At 39.0% G+C, this 21,479-nt stretch overlaps 1 protein-coding gene across 5 annotated transcripts in view; it reads right to left on the minus strand.

Moving 5' to 3' along the window:
- The window catches only part of tnr (tenascin R (restrictin, janusin)), a 327,598-nt gene that overhangs the window by 52,169 nt on the left and 253,950 nt on the right, over positions 1-21,479 (minus strand). The gene's annotated exons all lie outside the window — the stretch shown is intronic.

Consider the following 21,479-nt stretch of genomic DNA (forward strand, 5'->3'; position numbering starts at 1 on the left):
GTGGGGTGTTCAGAAAACACTGCTGCTTGTTAAAAAATTATGGTTTTAGGCCTTGGGCCTTCTAAAAAGTTACCAGGATTTAAAGGTTTTTTTCTGGGTGTTTAAAAACACCAAACGACATTTTTTATATATGATACCACTTTCAGTGGAATGACTGGCTTTGACCTTGACTGACCTTACATGTTCAGTGTCCATGTTTTTTGTTGTTATATGTGTATACTCGTTGTGGTGTGCACTTGTCTATGTCTTCGTCTTAGTTGTTGTTATTGTGTAGCTTTTTCCAAAATACAGGTCGCTGGCTGTATACTCAAAGGAGACGAATCAGATCCAACTAAAGAAAAGAGATATTTTAAATTATTCATTTAAGTCTTAATGTTTTCCTCTCTTTCTGTTTCTGAGTGTTTCCTAACAGAAAATGCCACCGCCTTCTCGACTCCGATCCTACCTCTTCGCCGCCATGCCTGGTCACTGCTCTTATGATGAAGGATGAGAATTAAAGGGAAGTATTGTCCATAACTGTAACTGGGAAGCAAAGGGGAAATAGAAATAGACACGTGACAATATGACATATTGTGGATGTTCTAACATAATATCTATTCCAGAGACTACAGAGACTTCCAATCCAACTGCAAAAGTGGGGACAGATCTTCAAATTTCCAAAGGGAGCGTACAGTTGACCCTGGCTTTGACCTTTTAAGGCTGAGGAGGAGGAGGTCGAGGAGGTTGGAGGGCACAAAGGCAGGCGGACACAAGAGAGAGGAAAATGGAGACACATCCAAAATGATCAGATAAGTGATTTTCCAATGATATTTATCATATGGTTTTAAGAATCCAAATGTATTCTTATGTAAAAAAAGGGAAGGGAGGGACCAACGTCCCTCTGATTTTTGATTTATATTTTATCATAGGAAAATATACCTCAAACCCTCCAACCATTTTCTTCTTGTTCCAACAGCACTTAGCGTGCAAGACCATAAAACACCTTCAGTGGGTTTAGACACGTTTAAGGGAAAAATTAAGTGTTCTCAACATTGGGTTGGTGGCCCAATCTGGGTCGCCTGAGATTTAAAAAGGGTCCTCCTGAAACTCTTGATAATTGATTGAAATAAGAGATAGTTTAAAGTTAAGTAACTTCCAAGTATTTAAGGAAGCTCTCCAAACCGTGCTGGGGCTCGTCACCCCTACGAATGGGATAAATACAGAGAGCAAAAGACAATATGATTGTTCGACTCAACTTAACTTTAATTCTGTCTAACCTTAAAGGGCCAATAATCTTGCTAAACTCTGGTTCAGACACAGAATAGGAGACACTTTTGCCACCAATTGACCTTCAAAATTAAGTAAATTACATCTCAAATAATAATTATGAGGGAAATGAATGAAATAAATGAACTGACAAATTCAGCTCTATAAAAGAATTAGGCTATGTGAATAGGTGTGGAGTGTTAACATTATTCAGAATAAATAAAGGATAGAATAAGATTTCTCCTTCACAAATAAGAGATAGCAACGAAAAATGAAACAAACAATTTAAATAAATAAATAACAATATTTATTTACTTGGTTAAACTCATTTAGCTTTCTCACATCTCCATGTCTCCCAATTGTATGTATTCATCTTGAGAAGACATGTAATCTCACTCCACACTTTTCCGTCAGACTTGCATGTCCTTCTCCGTCCGACTTGCATGCCCTTGTAAACAGTGGTTCTCAAATTGTTGCTTCTCACCAGGTAAGTAGATGTACCACAGATAATCACTGCAACTCCAGCTATGCTTCTCCTTACTCCAGGAAAAGAAAATCGAATTAATACTTCCTGCTTTTCTTTCAGCCTCATATTTTCCCACTCGCGTGCGAATGGGCTACAGAGCTAGCATGGCTAAAAGCTCACTAACCCACACCTAACCATTGTGTGATTGTGCAGCAGCACCTTTTAGGATCTGAAAAGCTCTCAGATCCTGACCTCTGACCTGTCTCTGCCTTCCTGGCCATACTAACTATTCATTTAGTTAGTTAACTAAACCTAACACCCCTAAACTTTTATTCTATTCTATTCTATTCTATTCTATTTTATTTTATTTTATTTTATTTCATTTCATTTCGTTTTATTTTATTTTGTTTTGTTTTGTTTTGTTTTGTTTTGTTTTGTTTTGTTTTTTTCCCCCCCCCGCTTTTTTTTCTTTCTGTCCAGGTACCAGCTAAAGCCTACCAGGTACCAGGTACCAGCTAAAGCCTCAGTAGTGGGATCGCGCCTGTGTTCAGGTACCAGCCAATCCCAAGAGTTCTGTTTCGGTGTTTTTCCCCCTCTTCTGTTCAGGTACCTTCCGATCCCAAGAGAGGTTGCCAGGTGTGTGGAGACTACCCTTCCTCAGACAACAACCAATCATCTACAACGCCGACCGGAAACGAACGACCCACACGGCAGTGAAGGTCGCGGAGCGAGCCACGTGGATTCACGCATCACACTCCAGGAAGGTGCCAACAACACCACTGATCGTGGAACCGCAGTAAGGAGCGTTTCCTCTTTTCTGGATTAGGAGCAGTGTTTTGAGGAGCCTTTGTTTGCCCTGAAAGTTGCAACGAAGGGCAGAAGAAAAGTCCCCGGGGTTACAAGCTAATCTTTCTAACGGGGCATATGGTCTGTTGAAACCTTTGAAATCCAACCTTGAGGATATCGTGGGAGATCACAAGCATTTTCTCGCTGTGATGAAGAGGTCACGAGCCCCTCTGTTTATGCCCCAGGAGCAGGCTGGAATTATGCCACTATTCTGTCGTTTCATGTCACTCGTGTTCTGGTCATCGATTGGCACGATGGTCCTGTCCGCAAGTCCAGTACTCCTCTGGCTCCTGGCCTCCAAGGGGGCAATCGAGGACACTGGACTTGAACCAATGAATGCAAGTGTTGTTCCTAATGAATGCTTCTTTTTACAGGGTGACGAATGCAAGCAGAAATAAACGTTGGATAAACGACATCGTCCTCCACAACACTTTAGCTGCGACCAATGTTCACGAACACCTGGTACCGATACGCGCACTATCAAGCTAAAAGTAGGGGCCTATCCAACTGTTTTTGTTCTTACATGCCTGTGTCATCAACACACCCCCGCTTAACCGCGATACCAATGGATGCTTCCGACTCCTTTTGTTATTTGTCTCACTCTAATTTCGGCATGGGGGACCCCAACCGTTGTTCTAAACCGCCAGTAAAAAAAACTGACTACACTACGCGATGACACATCTTCCGCTATGTATGTAGATTACACGCGATCCACACTTTTTTCCCTTCTGTTTCGCCAGAAACGGAACTCGCAAACTAGGCCAGATTCCCGGTCATAATTGCAATTTTACTTAGTCCTGAATGCGACACCGCACATAATTCGCACACATGTGCCCACGTTCATACACCCGGGACTAATAGTTTAATTTAGCGAACGGTTTTGACTATGCTCAACTATTCCTCTTTTGTCACGAAGTAAATGCAAATCCCACACTCCTTTGGACTTTAATCCACACGACAATCTGGGGTACGGCTGCGCGTCGAAACCTTAGAATACAGGTTTAAGTCCTTTGTTAACGCTTAATGGTCCTACAAAGCCAAAAGAGGCGTTTGCGCAATGGTAGGTGCATCTTGCCACGCGACGCCATGAACAAAGACCGCCACGTCCTATAACCCTTCCGCCGCCGGAAGCCCAGCCTGAAGTGTTTATGATGAGTGTTTTTGATGTCTCAGATGATGACTCTGCTTACTGAGGACACCTACATATATTTTTGTTGCTGTGCCGTGCTGACATTTATACCATGTGTGTTTTTGCTACTAGTGATATATATTCCATATTCATTGATCACCAATGATGTTAGTTGCTAAGGATATTTGATTTTATTGTGCAGATGGTCTTGTCTCACGTAATATTCATTATGTGTTCATGAGGTTCTATGCCTTCTCCTCCTTTTTCTTGCTCCGACTTTGAGGGATGCCTGTGTCCCCTGAAAAAAGATAATGCTTATATCCATAGTGTTATAACGGTGTCAATATCATTTGTCCTACGGACCATGAGGTTGCGCTAGAATTACACTAATTTTGATTAATGTTTTATGTGTTTTGGGCTGTGCTAAAGTTAAACAACTTGCTAACTAATTTCGCTTTTTTTTGTGTTGGACTTTGTCCAAAAAGAGTGGATTGTTGGGGCAGAATAATTAGTTATGCTTAATAATATAATTACTTATATATTTTAATCCTTAAGCCTTGGGGTGTAACTTTCCATTGTGTGATTTTCATGTCTTAAACCTTGCTGGGTCAAACTGCCTTGTCAAAAGCACACAATATCTCCCCAAAACAATAAACGCACAAGGACGCATAGGCACTCTGTGTGCGTACTCACATGCTCACACAGTCACATGTCACATAGCACACCCCATACACATTCATTCACACACACAAACGCACACTCCTCCGTCTCTAAGACAACCGACAGATAACAGAACTGGTGGTTTAGACCCAAAAGAACAAACTGTCTTTCTTTTTTTTCACCCTCTGTCCTCACCTCCTCCCTCTGCCTCTGCCTCTGTCTCAATCTCGGGGGGGGAGGAGGGAGGGGGGAACTAAGGGGAGATATACGTGGCTTTAATATTGTGTCTCGTCACTCTGTCTTTGGATCGCCTGGCCAGGGGGTCACCATTTTTGTTTCCACTTTGTATTCTTTTATTTAGTTTAGAATAAACTATTTTTTATATAAAATCATCAATGCTTCTCCTGGACTCCATCATTCAACCAGAGCAATGAATCATGTCTTCAAATGAGGTCAACCGTAAATTCAGCCGTAACAATGGGCAAGTCATTCTTTTTACATTGATTTGATGATTCGAATAAACCTTTCATACCAAATAAAAATGCTGAAATATTGAATAATGGTGTGATAATTTTACAGTCAGAGTGTGCAACACATTCAGCTTTACATGATTAAGTCAGATGCAGACAACATGGACCATTCAATGTACTGTACCTTTTAGTGTTGCCTTCATTGACAGAAGACTTTTAATATTCATCTATTTCTCTATCTATCCACAGATGTTGTTACTGATGATGCTGATCTTTGCCTGCTTACTGAACACAATGCAAGTCTTCAATAAATCCAATAATACAGTATGTTTTGTGACTTTGGGAGGAGCTGATGGACACACACACAGAGATCATTCAAAGAGGAATGAAAGAAATTCTGCAAATAAAAGCAAAGCCAGGTTTGCTAATATTAGTCCCATGCAGCCAAGGCTAAAAATAAATGTATCACGTTCACCTAGAATTAAACATCGATGTAGTTATAATTATAATAAGGTTCATGGTCCTATGTATCTGCAACATTCTCAACAGTCTTTATATATGCAAGCATTTTGTTTACTGGAAACCTGACAGCTACTGTCAACCAAACACTGATATGAGAAGATACAAGTTGTGAAGATTTCGTCAATAATTGACTGAAAAATCTAGGTTTGAAAGTACAGTAAAATAATGTATAATCAAAAAATCAAATTAAAGGACAAGGGAAAGTTTTTCTGCTGGTAACGACAGCTCTGAATGTTAGGCTAATTCTGGCTGCTGAGTTGGTGCAAGGAGGCATCCAAGAAGCAGGTAGCTGCTGAGAAAGGTGACATTTAATCCTCTCGTAACATACAATACAACCTGGATAGTGCACTTTTATCACTGTTTGCCAACAGTGAACAGAAAAACTATACTTCCCACAATGTAAACAGACCTGTTACACCTCTACCTCCCACAATGCACCATTTCTTTAAAGCGACTGCGTCATATCCAGACCAAAATGGTGGCTCCCCATAGTTCATGCCCCAAGGTATAAAATTGTTCAAAAATGTCCTTTAAATGTGTTAAAAAAAAAAAAGAAAGAAAAAGTTTCACATATTTAGTTTACTGGTAAAACATATTTATATACATTTCCACTACAGGTACCCTTTAAATATAAACTACACCTGTTCCTTTAAGAAACTCTGCTATTTCAAACTAATAAGCCACAATAGAGACTATTCTGTATTCTCTGTGTTCAACTCAAGAGGTAAGAAATCAAAAAGTAAACAATTCTGAGGTGTGATTAGGAAGCCTGAGATATTATAATATATCCATTAGTTTACACCAGAAATATCATTACCTAATACCATTATCCTCCACCCTTTACCTGTGCTGCCTTTGGCAAATAATACTAGGCACACACACATTCACTCCTTTAGTCAATTTAGACAGCCTAATGCGCCTAAAAACATTTTTTGGACTGGCAGAGGAAACTAGAGCATTTGGAAAAGAAACACGCACACTCAGGAGGAACATTTTTACTCCTCTCAGAAAGACCTGGACAAGCATCTCTATATTTTTGTGTCTTCAACTGTCCTACCGACTGATTCAAGGCTTTTTATTCTCAGGCTTTTGCATCAAACATTTTGACAGTAGCATTTTATTACCAGCATCTCATCAGATATTAATGTATGACCAACAAGGCAAATAAAAACATCATCACTACCATAAGGGAGTGATTTTAAATCCCTGTGGAATGTAGCAACAGTGCTTGAACTTAAAAAAATATTTTAAAAAATCAAGCTGCAGTGAGTTTTCTGTTACAAAATTGGTATAAATTGTATTTTTGAATATATGGGTTAGTCTAGAAATTCAGCAAAAGCCTGAAGGCTTAAGATATTGATGAAACTTCAGAGACTCGTCAGCAAAGACGTGGTTCTGAAACTGGGGAGATTGAAAGTTTGAGACCATGATCAATCAAGGTCTATTTATGTCTACAAATTCATTGGTAAACCTCTGATGATTTGCAACTGCATTCCAGAGAGACAAAGCAGAATAGTGTTCAATAAGCGAGCATGACAATAACAAGTGTATACAGAGTGGCAGACATGGTGTTTGGACCGTAGCTGGAGTGATTGGCAATAGCGATCAATGGTCCCATCGCCTCTCACAGCGCTTTCACGACATGACATTTTAAACTACAGCGTAATGGCATGAGAAAACAGGCTCTGTGAGTGGAACAGAGCCAAGTATCAAGATTTCAATTAGGATGTTTAATTACCAACAATGAAGAAAGAGCTCTGTAATGAGGAGAGGACTGATTGAGAGGCTGACCTGGTATGATACTGTATGTCATCAGCTAAATCTTACAAGAAGGATCATTAATGATGTTATCTTTTGTGTGTAATGCAATTTCACAAGTAACAAAATTAAAGGTTGGAATAGGAATACACCTGTTATTGTAAGGCACAGCTGATAAACCTGCCTTGAAGAAAGATTTTATTACTTTTTAACAGTAATGGACTTTAATAATATTAAATTCAAATAAGAATGTAATGCTGCTTTGAAATAAAATGGAGGTTTTAAGCCAGGGTGATTGATTTAAGGGATATAATGACTGAATCTTTGAATGACAATGCAGTCACAGGTAATTCTGCATACAGCCCATAATAAATTACAGTAATGTGGAAGCCGTGAAAGAGGAGACAGACAGGGATGTCAAGTCGGCTTTCTTTATTGCTTCACATACAGCATGACAGTTCACCTGTCAAAACATTCATCACTGTATCACCGCACTTCCTCCTTTAACACCTCACCTGTCACCAACCCACCCTCCACACGTCACCAACACACCCACTCCCCTCTGAATGAGAGAACCTCCTCCAAGGTGCACCATAGTAACTTGTATTTTCAACTAGTAACACATACTGTATCAGTAAATCATCATAGACTTCCACAGGCCACACTCATGATGTTTTAAGCCTGTCCCCTGAGTATCTAACCAGTGGCCCTGTAATCGGAGGGTCACCTGTTGTGGGATGTTGAGCACAAGACTAACTGCTTGTGTTGTGCGTCAATTGGATAAAAGCATCTGCTAAATTAAATTGTAATCTTGTAATGCCAGTATTCACTTGGAACTCTATTCTTCCATGCGCGTAAGTCAAAAAAGCTGCGCAGTGGTGCTGTTTTTGGCTGCACGCTATTATCCCCCTGTATTTAAGTCAGTCACTGCACGTCTTCATCCCAGTTACGCACTCTGGGTAGAGCGGCCCTGAAATGTGGGCGTTCCCATTCAAATCTGGACTTGGGCGTATATTCTCCCATCTGCTTAAGTTCTTTTCCTCTTAAGCGCTTCTGAACCTGGAATAAGTGCGGCGCCCCCAATAAGGTGAAACATTATATTGCACAAGAAGTATAACTGAAGCAACACACACTCATAAGAGACTCCCAGAAAAAATCCATCCCACCTGACAGTGACACGCTGGGGGTGGGGGAAGTCACGCAAGCACGCAAAAGGATTAACCATCAGCATTTCTAATATGTTCATATTTACCAGTTCTAAACAGGACAAAATGTGTTATGTTTAATTATATTTTATCCGTACTGTCCACTCCTTGTCCTGGAAGGTGGTGTGCCGCGAAGCTGATGTGTGTGAGTGCCGCGGTGAGCGCCTCGGCTGCTGCCATAGAGATTCGTTTGAGATTCTTGCCAGGGGGGGGGCAGCAAAAAAGAGAGAGGGAGAGAGAGAACGTCGCAAATAAGGAATTAATATAAATTTATCAATATAACTGTTTTTATTATCATTTCTGTAACACAATTTTTTTGAAAGCTGTATTATGGACCTGCCAAAATACAGTAAATTTAAAATGCAGCTTGAAATGTTCAGCCCCCACTGTAACTTAAAGAATGAGAAAGTAAAGTTGCTCAAATTAAGCAGTTATTATTTATTATGTTCTACATGATATATCTTACAGCACTCAATACATGTGCTTTAATATGTGAGATACACTTTAACATGGAGGGAGAGACTTACTGGCAGTTGTAAATCACTAAGTTAAACAACAGGTAGGAGAGAACAAAAGGCTCCATATAGATTAAAATCATTTAAAAGTCCAACAACGTAGATTATGGCATTAAAGGTATCTAACAATGTTACTCCGCAATTCTCAATCACTGATTGTCTATGTTCTTCCATGCCAATTTTGTCTCGGGGTAGGCAGGCGAGTAGATTATCACAACACTGCTCAATTCACCGCTTTATATCTAGACACTGAGCGCAGGGTTTGCTTGTTCTCTGTTCCAGCCGGCTTGTTTTTTCAGTGCATCACTACAAACAACAGACTAGTGAGTCTATGGAGCACCAGCTGTGTCCTCCATGTTGTAAACAAAGCACTCAGCTGCTACGGGAAGCAGGAGGGTCAAATGTCATTGGCTGCTGGTCCTTTAAAACTTTTTTACTTGGTTTTATTTTGTGAAACTTTGAATTTTGTGTCTGCCTTTTTATTATTTCCTAGTCACTGCGCTTTTGAGCACTTAAAATATTTGTATATTGTGTAAGTTATATAAAAAATTGGGAAAATTGTAATGAAAACTATTTACCACTAGGGGGGTAAACCCCTGCAAACTCCACTTGTGGCTGCTGCAGCTCGTTACAATGAAACTCTACTACAAGAGTAAATAAGTGAAACATTGATGACAGATGATGATGACGAGTAATGAGCAATTCTGAATTCAATAAAATCAGGCTTTCCACTCAAACAAATGTTATTCTGGCATTAATATGAGGGGAAAAAAAGAGATTTTAACTGTGGCTCAGACAGAAAAATGTGTCTGATCTTCACTCTGCAGTAATCTGATCAAATCAACCTGTTACATTCATTTATCAACGAAGGCATTTCAAATTAAAAGTGCGCTTAATGTTCCGTGATTTCTAGACAGCCCAAAAATGATGACATCATGGCCCAGTCCACCTCCTTTGCTTCAGACCGCCTTCATGGACAGACTATGTGCTTTTGGTTGATTTACACGCGGTAGGCGTAAATGCAGGCCTACAAAAAAGCACTTAAGTCCAGACCGGAGAATAGGGCCCTTGTATAGTGGGTCTTATTGTGACAACTTGTTGACACCACCAGGTCACAGAGGACACTGCAGAAAAATAGTTTAAAGTGGGGTTGTGTGTTAAGTGTAGTGTTGTGGTGGTCAAGACCGGTCTTGGTCTCGAGACCAAATTTTAAAGGTCTTGGTCTTGTCTCGGACTCTGAAGCATTTTGACTCGGTCTTGTCTCGGACTCGGGATTTTCCGTCAAGACCGTTCGAGACCAGCACTAATTCCTGCTATTTTTAAACTTTTTTATAATGTGATAATATCACGGATAACAACTGGATAAAACAATCCTTTATTCATTATTTAATCCACCCCGTATAATGACCACAACCTTCCTTAATGTGACTGAGTGACGTGTATGACACACTCATACGTGTGTGGCTACGGTGTCAGTTTGGACCGCGGAGCGCAAGGGAGATATGAACTAATCACCGGTAAAAATCCCAGTAAAACTCCAGAAAACAATCACCAGTAATAAATATTATCTCCCTGGTAAAGACAGTAGCTCTAACAACTGGTAAAATGATAAACTGATGATATTACAGCCTGTGAAGGCTGGATGGGGGACGCACTTACTCTGCTTCTGGGTCCTAGTGCCAGCCGAGCGGTGAAGCCTGTTCCATTTACCGTGTGTACTGAGGTCCGTGTGTGTTTAATAAGTCTGTGTGTGTTTAATAAGTCCGTGTGTGTCCGTGTGAAAGTCTGCATGTTAATGCCTCTGTCCATCCACTCTTTTCATTATATCCATGTCTTTTAAGGCTTTATTACATAATGTCGGCTGTAGTCCGGGCCGCCGCCATCTTGGTTTATGTCGTCACCAGTGTGTCATCGCCGCAGAGTTGCACTAGCCCAGAATGACTCAAATCACTGTAAAGAGGTCTTATATTAGTCTATTTTCTTTTTTTTTGTGTCTTTAGACTCCAATTACATTTATGTATATAATATGTTCCCCACAATATAAACAGGTTCACAATATAATTATTTTTTATAGTTTCTGTTTCCACTGTATCCAGAATAATAATAATTCTCAACAAGAACTATTGATTAATTTGTTACATGACTTTTCCAGGGTTTGAGTTTGTTTTATTTAGTTTCACATCTACCTGTAGCTCTATGTTTTTTACACTGATGACAACTTGTTTGTAGTTTTATTTCAGAAAGTTTCACTTTTACAGTTACAGTTGGAAACCTTTGTTAATTGAATATCCTAGTTACATTACAGCAACCAAATTAAACTATATCAACTAAGTGAATTAATAAAAATAACCTGTGTAAAGGCTTTTTCAAACTAAAAAATTATCTTGTGAAATCTGTGACCTGTTGACCTGCACAACTCAAAGAATCAGAATCAGAATCATTATTTCTTGGCAGAAATGCTTTTAAACACTTGCTGTACATTCAGCTGACATAAAAATCTTGTTTTCAAATATGTAGAATAATTGTGAATTTATCAGTAGCAGTAGTAGTTTTAATATTTTAGTTTTTTGCAGGCACCTTTTTTGTCCGTCAAATATATTTAAAATAAACTAAAATTAAAGAGAGAATGTTATTTAACTGTTGAACCTTGCCATAATTTTATTTATTTATATATTTTTTTTAATTGAAAAAAAAATGTTTATGGTCTTGGTCTTGTTTTGGTCTCGGTGCATTCTGGTCTCGGGCAAGTCTTGGTCTCGGATAGTGCGGTCTTGAACACAACACTAGTTAAGTGTAAATGATATTTCACAATTTCACAAGTATGACTATTGGTGTTTATATTCATGGGGTAGGAGTGACATAGACAGTTCAGGATAGCTCTTGTGTTTACTTTCTGTTGATGACTGCTTTGGGGCACTGGTGTTTTTCTGTTGTTTAATGTGGGTGTATGTAAAAAAAAAAATTAAAAAAAATATTAATACAGCAGCAGAGGATAGTTCCAATGTGTCTGTGTCAGTAAAGCCCTATACCTGCACCTGGGTATTGTAACAATATTTTATCAATAAATGATGATTAAACTTGAGCTTGAAGTTGGCTTTAATAGTATTTGATTTCAAACCAACAAATATGTAATGCCCTCACCCCTCATAACAACTTGCGATACCTTGTTGAACAATTTTTTCATTGGATTTAATAAAAAAATAAATAAAGAGATAAAGTTACCCTAACTTATTTCCTAAACTTGCATCATAAACCTACCAACTGAGTGAAATAAAAGTGGTTGCGGAGCTTCAAAGAAAAAAGGCAATTATTCAATTGTTGGGTGCTCAAAGCTCTTTATATTATAAAACCAGTCTAGGATTTATGAAGAAAAAACATTTTGCAACACATTTTAACCCTATTCTTTGTAAACAAGCACCAGTTTCATACAGAAAAGATTTTTGCCCTTTGCATGTTAAGTAGGCACTTTGAGATATGGAGAATTGAATACTGAAATACATCAATGAAGAAGAATAGCTGATTTTAGAAGGCTAAAGAAAAGAAAATCTGTTGAGGCAAAATATGCAAGAAAAAGCCAAATCCTGTTTTTCTGACTGGAAATAAAGATGTGTTTTAAATAGCAATAGCAATGAAACAAATACTTCTATAGCTTCTTAGACATAGGGAGTAAAATACAGTACCAGTGTGCGATGGTAGTAAGTAATTGAATTTTGCAATGAGGCACAGACATTTGTATATTCAAGTGTTTACAGCTTCCAGGTTTGTGTAGTGCAATACATTGCAATCCCCAAAGTCATATAGCCTGCAAAGCTCTGCACATATCGTGGCCCTTTATCAACCTTGCGTGAAAACGGGTGCAGGAACAGACTCCGCCTGAAGTTTGCATGAAATTCTAATTCCTAATGATAATGTAAATGAATATGTGTGTGTGTATACACACACACACATATGTATCAGGGCTGGGACTTTAACGTGTTCATTGCGATTCATTACTTCATTACTTATAGTTCCCGGTACACCCATCATACTGATGCACAGACTACAATGCAAGAAACCGGAGAACCTGAGGAGAAGTCGTTACTGCGCTTTGTGGGAGTTAATTTTAGTTTAAATAACACTAGATGGAAAACAAAAGCCCAGTTGTATACAAATTGTGCAAGAAAGAGTTTGCCAATCACCGGAACCCTTGCAGTCTCCGCTACCACTTGAATACTAAACATGTTGCCTCTAGCACAGACAGCTAGCATGGACACTCGGACAGTGCTAGCTGCAACATGTTCCGACCAGGCAGTTTTGCTGATCCACACTCAAGATCACAGAGTTTAGAGCGAAAAATAAATATGTTCATGACTGACAAATGTACAAACTCACCGGATAAATGATTGTAGTGGACAATCAACCTCTCTCTGTGGTAGAGGATGTGGGGCTATAAGCGGTGCTACAGATAGTGTTGTCTGACCCAACTTATGAACTGCTATCCAAAAATTAATTAACTTCATCAGTTGATCTATATATTCAATGCCAACTCTTTTGCAATGTTCAGTTTCCACTTCTCTGCAATGTAAATCTAGAAAACCATGAATATAGGTTACTTCAATTTAAGTTTGTGCTTTGTGAACAATGCAATCATAATATTCTTTATTCATATTGCACATTATGTTAGCACTCAGTGATGAAAATAATAAACACAATTTTGTTGTTTAAAGGAGCATAGGGCAGGATTTGAGAAAAAATAAACATTTGTTTAAAGTTTTTTTAATGCTAATGGTGATGAAGCGCTCACAATCAAAGAGAATGAGTCCACACATATTTCACCTATATTCCCCTGAAAAGACTGTGTGATACATTTTGTGCTGCTGTTCCGGGTCCAATTTCCCCCTGCAATTCTGCAGACGTGAAGTGAAATGACGCTGATGTTAACGTGATTGAAGGTGGTGGGTGTTCTCAATGGCTTGGAGAGACGTCCCAATAGAAATAAAAACAATGAGAAGAAGACAGCTTGGAGACTCAACGAAGAACAGTGGACTAAACTACCGTTTGGCTCCACAAATGCTTTCAGAGGCATGTGCACAGTAAACAGTCACATGAACGGCGAGTAAATAAATAACCATGTAACAGTTAGAGTGCGGATCGGACCGCATTTCCTCGTCGGAGTCTGACCCGACAGTGAGAACCTCATTTTTTTCTCAAAGAAATTACATATTTACATTTGTTTTAGTGGTAAGCACTGAATCTTATTAACAAACAGCTTTTAACGTCAATAACAGAACAGCGCATGGGTAACAAGAAAAAGTGAAACAAATGGGGGCCCAGTGCACACAAGAGACCCATCGGATCTACTGACATAATTCATGTATCAAAGATAAAGACAATCCATGTTATTGTGCAGAAACAAGTCCATTCTCCATCCACCACGAATAACTGAGTCAAGAAAGGAAGAAGGCTACCCGCAAACGACACTACACTATGTGACCAAACTCGAACACCAGTTCTAAATATCTGTCCGAACCAGACCCGTCCGGTGCCATCGGATCCCGTCAGGGTTCAGTCTGGTGTCCATCCTCTATCCACAGTATCAGCTCCGGTGATAAACAAATAATTGATGCATGGCCCGCGTGGCTTGGCTGATGGCTGCAGTTACACTAACTGTTTTCATTGATTCAATTACATAAAATCCATTTAAAGTGGAAAAACATTGCTCCTTGTGTCAAATATTGTTATCTCAAATTAATTATTTTTTTAAATCAAGTCCCACCACTATTTCTTTACATTTAGGTCAAGAAAAAGCCAATTCAAGTATAGGATACTTCATCACATTACTGATTAAATACTGCAGCGCATTTTGCAAAAAACGATACATACTTGACATTTTTAAAGCAATGAATGAGGTGTCCTGTCTCCTACGTACAGCCCTCAGTGGAGGATGTGCTGCCCACGATTCCTGCGCTTTGGCTCCTCACACTGCACTGGCTCATCAAAAGGTTTGCCCAAAACTGAACAGGCTAGAATATTGTCACACACTTTCTCTAGGGTACACAGCAGCAAGCAGCGTTCCTTCCCCTAGTCCAGGACAGATCCAAAACAGTGAAACACTGTAACCTGTGTGCGCACTATTGAACCCATACACTCCTGCTTAATAACACGATTTGCCAGCGGCGTTATCAGGTATTGAGTTGAAACTGTTGCTGCCCCGGTAAACATACTCACTAGTTTAAGCCTAATTTATTCTATTAGGGTTGATTTTTTTTATCCAGCCAAACTACTGTATCTAAGCAAAATATGCTGCTGCTTTCAGGGTCTTTTTTTCTGTCAGGAGCAAAGGATGTGCATTTCTTCATAAACTGGACAAACAGGACTGAGCTTGTGAGAAACCAGGACAAATCAATGGTTTGGGGGAAAACAACTTGGACACGGGACATAACTCTGAAAACCGGGACGGTCCCGGGTAAATCAGGACTTCTGGACACCTTTTCTGTGACATCACGCATCAGCACATGTAGCTTTAGCTTTGCAGAAGCCACACGCTCATTATCAAGTTAAAACAAAAAGTAGCAGGTTTAACCACTGCTCATTTGACCTGAACAGATCTTGGTTGCACTTGATTTTTTGTAATAATGTTGTATTTTTATGTCGAAAAACAAGCAGAAGTGACAGGTAAATCTAATATGTATTTTTTTTAAAAACTGAAGTGTTGGTTGGACTTTAGTCAAATAAATTGTGAATAAATTTGCTATTAAATAGTGTTCACTTGTTTGTTTATGTCTATAATTATTTTATAGACAAATCCCTTAGAAGAAACATCAAGAATCTATGAAACCTCACCTGCACTGTACAGTATCTAGGTATTTATTTCGCAGTCACACTGGTTGAATTATTATTTTGACTAAAATGTTACTGAATTGATTTCAAGTCACTGAATCATTTCGGATCAAACCATTGTAAATTAACCAATATCGTATTTGAATAGAATTGGCAACAACAAATTGTTATTTAAATGTAATAGTTACCAAAACAAATTGTTACACACCTAGTAAATAGATGTGTTTATATTGTGTGTGAGTATGCAGTGTTTGTGTAGCGTGAGTGAATATACATTTGCTTGTAATTTTAAAGTTGGATGCCAGAGTATATGAGAGTTAGATGTGGCGGCTGATGATTGTATCTTGGATGTTGGTGATGTACTGAATCAAACATACTGTTTGAGTTATGTGGTTTTTTGGGCCCAGCATCTTGTTAAATTATTGACCAGTTGTAATATTTTGGGTTTTCCTAATAAAATAAATAAATAAAATAAAATAAATTGGGCTCAGCTCTTTTGTATCATTATTGAAGAGTTATAACATTTTGGGTTATATTAAAAAAAAATGTTAATAAGATTTGGGTCTTACATATCAGGCTCTAACAAGGCTTTTCAGTGTTTTCTGGCAATTTTATCACAATGCAATGTGTTGATATGTAGTAGTGGTCATTAGGAAATAGTGTAGGCTGCCTGCCACACGTGGGTGCCGGACCTCCAAGCACCCACGGAATCGGCACCTACTGTACGCTCAAAAGTGAAGCATTCAAACATTTCACAGAAAACAGCTTTTAGTCATTTCCATGAATGCTTAAAAAATGTCATATCTTAGAAAATATATTCCTAAAAAATATATCCATCCATTTTCCAAACCACTTGCTCCTTTTCAGGGTCGCAGAGTATGTTTGAAATTATTTGCTACCCGTCATTCACTTTGGGAGAAATTTGATCAAGCAAACAAGATACTATGGTTTAAATTGCAGAAGAAGTTATTGCTGGTTAGAAAAGATACAAACATGTGACAGTGCTATGTACTGTAATTTGTCATGTGGGAAGCAGTAATTTGGGGCCTTATATGCCTTTATGTGTTTTTACTACCAGACTGAAGCAAACAACTTAATGTGTAGCATTGATCATTCAGTAAAACTATCAGCCTTGTAACAGCATATAATGGCTTATATAGGGGAAATAATGCCTTAATATCTCCAATTTATCCCAGCTTTAAATGCTACTATTACTGTTTGCATTACTGATTGTAGTCATCTTTAGTTTATAAAACAACTTTTATGGGAATTTAGTTACGTTAGTGGTTATTTCAGGAAATTAACGGGTTTAGGAAATTCTTATTTACTATATAATTGTTATAGTCATGAATTCACACTCTTAAACGGACTGGCTTCAAACCATAAAAAACTCATCAGTGAGCTGTTCGTTTTGATGTGCTGTTGATTAACATTACAATTAAAATTTCATTTAGAAGATGCTTTTATCCAAAGCGACGTACAACACAAGCAGTTTGAGTCAAGGGACTTTCTCAACATTTCACAGTAATGTGCCCAGGTTGGATTCGAACTGGTGACCTTCCAATTACAAGCCTGCTTACTTAAAGGGGTAATATCATGGTTTTAAATCCTTCCTTTTTTACATATAAATCATACAGTTGTGGTCTATATAAAGCGGAACTGCAATGCTTGGGTCTGAATTCCTCATTATTATAGCTCCACAGGCCCCTTTTCTGATGTGCTTCTGAGAGCAACTCGTTTTGGTGCGGTCTCTTTAAATGCAAATGAGACACTTCATACCCCGCCCCCTCTTCAGGTGACACTCGGTTCAACTCCACCCTGCTCGGCCATTTTTGTAGTTTGATAGAAGAGATACGGCTATGTAGCGGTGCATAAACTTTTTATTCAGAGGTTATTTACAAAATGTCAACAACAGAAGACTTGTCCATCCAGCCTTACATGTTTGAGCCAGAGTCGGACCCAGTGGAGCGAGATGAAAATGAAGATGATGAACCTGCAGAACCCTAACAAGTGAGCTAACACAAGCACTGAGCTAACGCTAGCGCCAAGCTAACTTCACGAAATGCATTTTAATACAGTCTTTTCAAAGACAAAAACGGCAAAATGAAATGACTAATGAAAACTTTAGACTTAAATTAAACCACGTAGGCCAAATCATCAAGGATCTAAAACGAGCACACAGCGCTAACATATGAAGACGGTGCAACTGCTAATGCTAACAAAACAATGACAGGGACGTCGTATCATCACACTTTTTAGCGTTATTTACAGCTTACCGAAGTGCTCTGTTCGTCGTCTCCAAAGATAGAAGGAATTGAACCCTCAATCAGACAAAGTCTTTCGGCAAATCCTTCTTTATACTGGCGGAGGTTGCTGAAGCAGTCGTCCTTGAAGTGCTTCGCGCACACAAAAATGACCTTACCTACAGATGTGGGTACATTTCCGTGAAAAAAAAAAACTCAACCAGGCACTTTGAAAAGGTTCTGATGCTGGGAGACGGTGTAATGAAGCGTGTGGATTACTACATCCAACAACCCAACATTTTGACTTATCCTCTCGTAACTTCGGCATCCTTGAGCTTGGACTACAAAATAAAAGCGAGAAATAAAAATGGCGGATTGCTCGAAGTGTTGGACCTGGAGTTGATGTACTAATTTGGCAGTTCCGCTGCAAATATTGTGATGAAATAGTTCAAAAAACGTAATAGAGAATAGAAAAATCGAAACAGATTGAAAAATATGAGCAAAACAGAATATAAAGATATCTACAGAGCACCTGAAGAGACTAATTTGATTTTTTCTGTACTTCTAAGCACTCTAAATATACAACAAAATGCCTTTAAGGGCTAAAAAAGTGGATTTAGCATGATATGTCCCCTTTAAAGCTGATATCCGGAGTTTCTGAGAAATCTATGTTTATGTATGATTCTTTTGAAATGCAAAAAAATACCCAACTCGTCTTTTACTATGGTCTCCTGTTGGTGGTCATTCATATACGTTAATGTATATATGTCCCTTCTTCGTCCTATAGACCTCTATACAAATGAAATGATCGCCGAGTGCGTCCAGCCAATAGGCTTCAACTTCCTGTTTTTGAGACTGTCAATCAAAGTGAATGCGGAACTGTACACGGAAACAAGGCCGTGCGTCACAACAGCAAACAGGTAAATATGATTTTGGCTCTTACCTGACCCGTAGACCTCTATCAATGTGACCCGATGCAACTTTGTTATGTTCCACGATGTGCATGCAGAAAAGTAGCGGCGTGGCTTCTGGTAGATTGGGAAAGGCAGTGGGAGGAAGTGAGGCTGTTTAGGACGTGATATCGAGACATTTCTCAGAAACTCTGGATACCAGCTTTCAAGAGTAACTAAATCCCTGCTTTCTGCTGACCTGCCACTAGGGGGAAATAAAAAAACACAGTGGACGTCCTCATTGAGGCTGTCAATCAATGCTCACTGAGGGCTCTGATTGGCGGAAACCCTCCTCCCTCCTCTCAGCTTTTATAGGAGGGACGGGGCCAACAGTTAAAGTTGATGACGCAGCGTAATCCAAAGAATCCATCTAAGCCAATACCAAAATTAAATTGTAATAGCCGGGGTTCAATCCTTAGACACCACTAACTCCGACATTTTACAACAAAATACGTAAAATTAAAGTACTTTTATTAAAGTGTGAAGAGTGGGATTAGGATTAATCAACATCACTACTTAATACCCAAATACAGTACATTCAGTGGGTTTGGGGTTTAGTTACTCTTTAACCGCTTCCCTAACACTATAAACAAGTGAAGAGTGGGTGAACAAGCTTTTTTCCCCACATGCATGTGTAACTACAGCCACTTTCTGCCCGCTAAATATATTAGAAGCCTTAATTTTCCTGTTAGTTTGTAGAAGATTGCAACTGAAACTTCTATTTGCATCTAGACAACAGCCTGCATGCTTGATCAGCACCAGCATGTTGTGTGTTCACACCTGGCTAAACGATGCACACTTTCCAGGGAATCAAACCCAGACACTGTTAGAAAGAATTAAAATGCCCCTTAATCTAAATCAGGCTTTCATGATTAAAAAAAAGGCTACATCTAATATTAATATGAATATTGCGAAATTCCATGACCTTTGTAATTGAGCTTATCATATAAATGGGTCTTACTTGGTAACTACAATATAAGTAAATTCTGTCATCGCAGCAGTGGTAATTAGTTGATACATCTGTATTTCTTTGTTGCAAATGCTTGTGTTTTTTTGTTTTGTTTTTTATCTGAATGAATAATAAAATGAACCAGAACTGCAAGCAGTTATGAAAGGGGGCCAAGACTTATTGCGCGACTCTGCCCCCAGGTTTCGTGGAGCCCATGGAAGTACGTCACAAAGGAAGACGGGCTTGTGGCGAGCATCAGGACACAGGCAAACGTGCCATTTGCAGTAAACAGGTGGATATAAAGTTTTATGAGACGTGATTTGAAATGTGAAAGTTACAGGCCAAAATGCGTTTGCACCCATTATAGCGCCACCTAGTGGCACACATATTAGTATGGGTGATCTGTGTGCTCTTATATATGTACCCTGTAAATTTCACAGCCCTCAACATAATACTTCAGCTGAAATATTGTTTAATTATATGTTATGTTGTAATCACCCACTTTGACCAATCGCAATTAACTTTGAGACACGGCCCCAGGAGCGACCCAAGATCATACCCACCAAATTTGGTAAAAATCGGTCGTGCCATTTAAGAAATATAAATTTTCCATATTTGCAGCGCCCCCTAGTGGCGTAAATTATTAACATTTTGCTCATACCCTTACAGTCACACACAAAGGATCTCAGATTTGGTGTTGTTGGCATTTATTTTCACTGAGATATGCAACAGTTATGCATTTTTATAGCTAGCTAGAAAAATTTACTCAGTAATTATTCACGCATATTTTGAGCCAACAAAATTATTTTATCAACTTTAGATCAGGTCCAACTGAAGACGCTACGTGCCAAGTTTCATGCTGATTGGACAAAACCCCAAGGAGGAATTCAAAAAAGTAGGTTTTTGATGTGTAGTGACTTCGAGAGCAATATGCCGTGGAAGTGGGCGTGGCCTATGTCGGACGATGCAACTATGCATGGAACACATGGATATGAAGTTTATGAAGATGTGAATTAAAATGTGAAAGTTAGAGGCCAAAATGTGTTTGCAATTATAACGCCACCTAGTGGCGCAATTTTTGTTATAGGTGGTCTGTGTGGTCTTCAATATCTACCCTGTAAATTTTACAGCCCTCAACATAATAATTCAGCTGAAATAAATGTTTATTTATATGTTAAGCCATGCCCACATTGACCAATTGTGAATAACTTTGAGATATGGCCTCAGGAGTGACCCAAGATCATACTCACCAAGTTTCACGGTGATTGGACAAAACCACAAGGAGGTGTTTGAAAAAGTAGGTTTTCCAGTTTTTGCGATTTTAGTTCTATTTAAGGACTCTGTGGATATGAAGTTTATGAATGTGCGACATACGGTGTGGGAGTTATAGGCCAAAACGTGTTGACCTTGGTTATAGCGCCACCTGCTGGCGGACATATGTGAGTTTTTGCAGCCAAGGTAAGCTGGGAGTTCTGGACCCACCCTCCAAAGGGCACCGCCCTACCTGGCACGGTTGAGCCTGCAGTGCCACTTTTACCAACAGAACTATAAAAAGTCACTATAATGACAATAATCGGAACGAATAAAATTGGGTTCCTAGCACCGCTGGTCCAAGGAACCGCGTATGTAAGCCCCGCGGGCTTGGCCCCCTAATTATCACCTGGGAGAAAATTATTTAGTGCTGATGCCTCATTACAATGTA

The sequence above is a fragment of the Gouania willdenowi genome, chromosome 17 (genome assembly GCF_900634775.1).
Source record: "Gouania willdenowi chromosome 17, fGouWil2.1, whole genome shotgun sequence".
Classification (NCBI taxonomy): Eukaryota; Metazoa; Chordata; class Actinopteri; order Blenniiformes; family Gobiesocidae; genus Gouania; species Gouania willdenowi.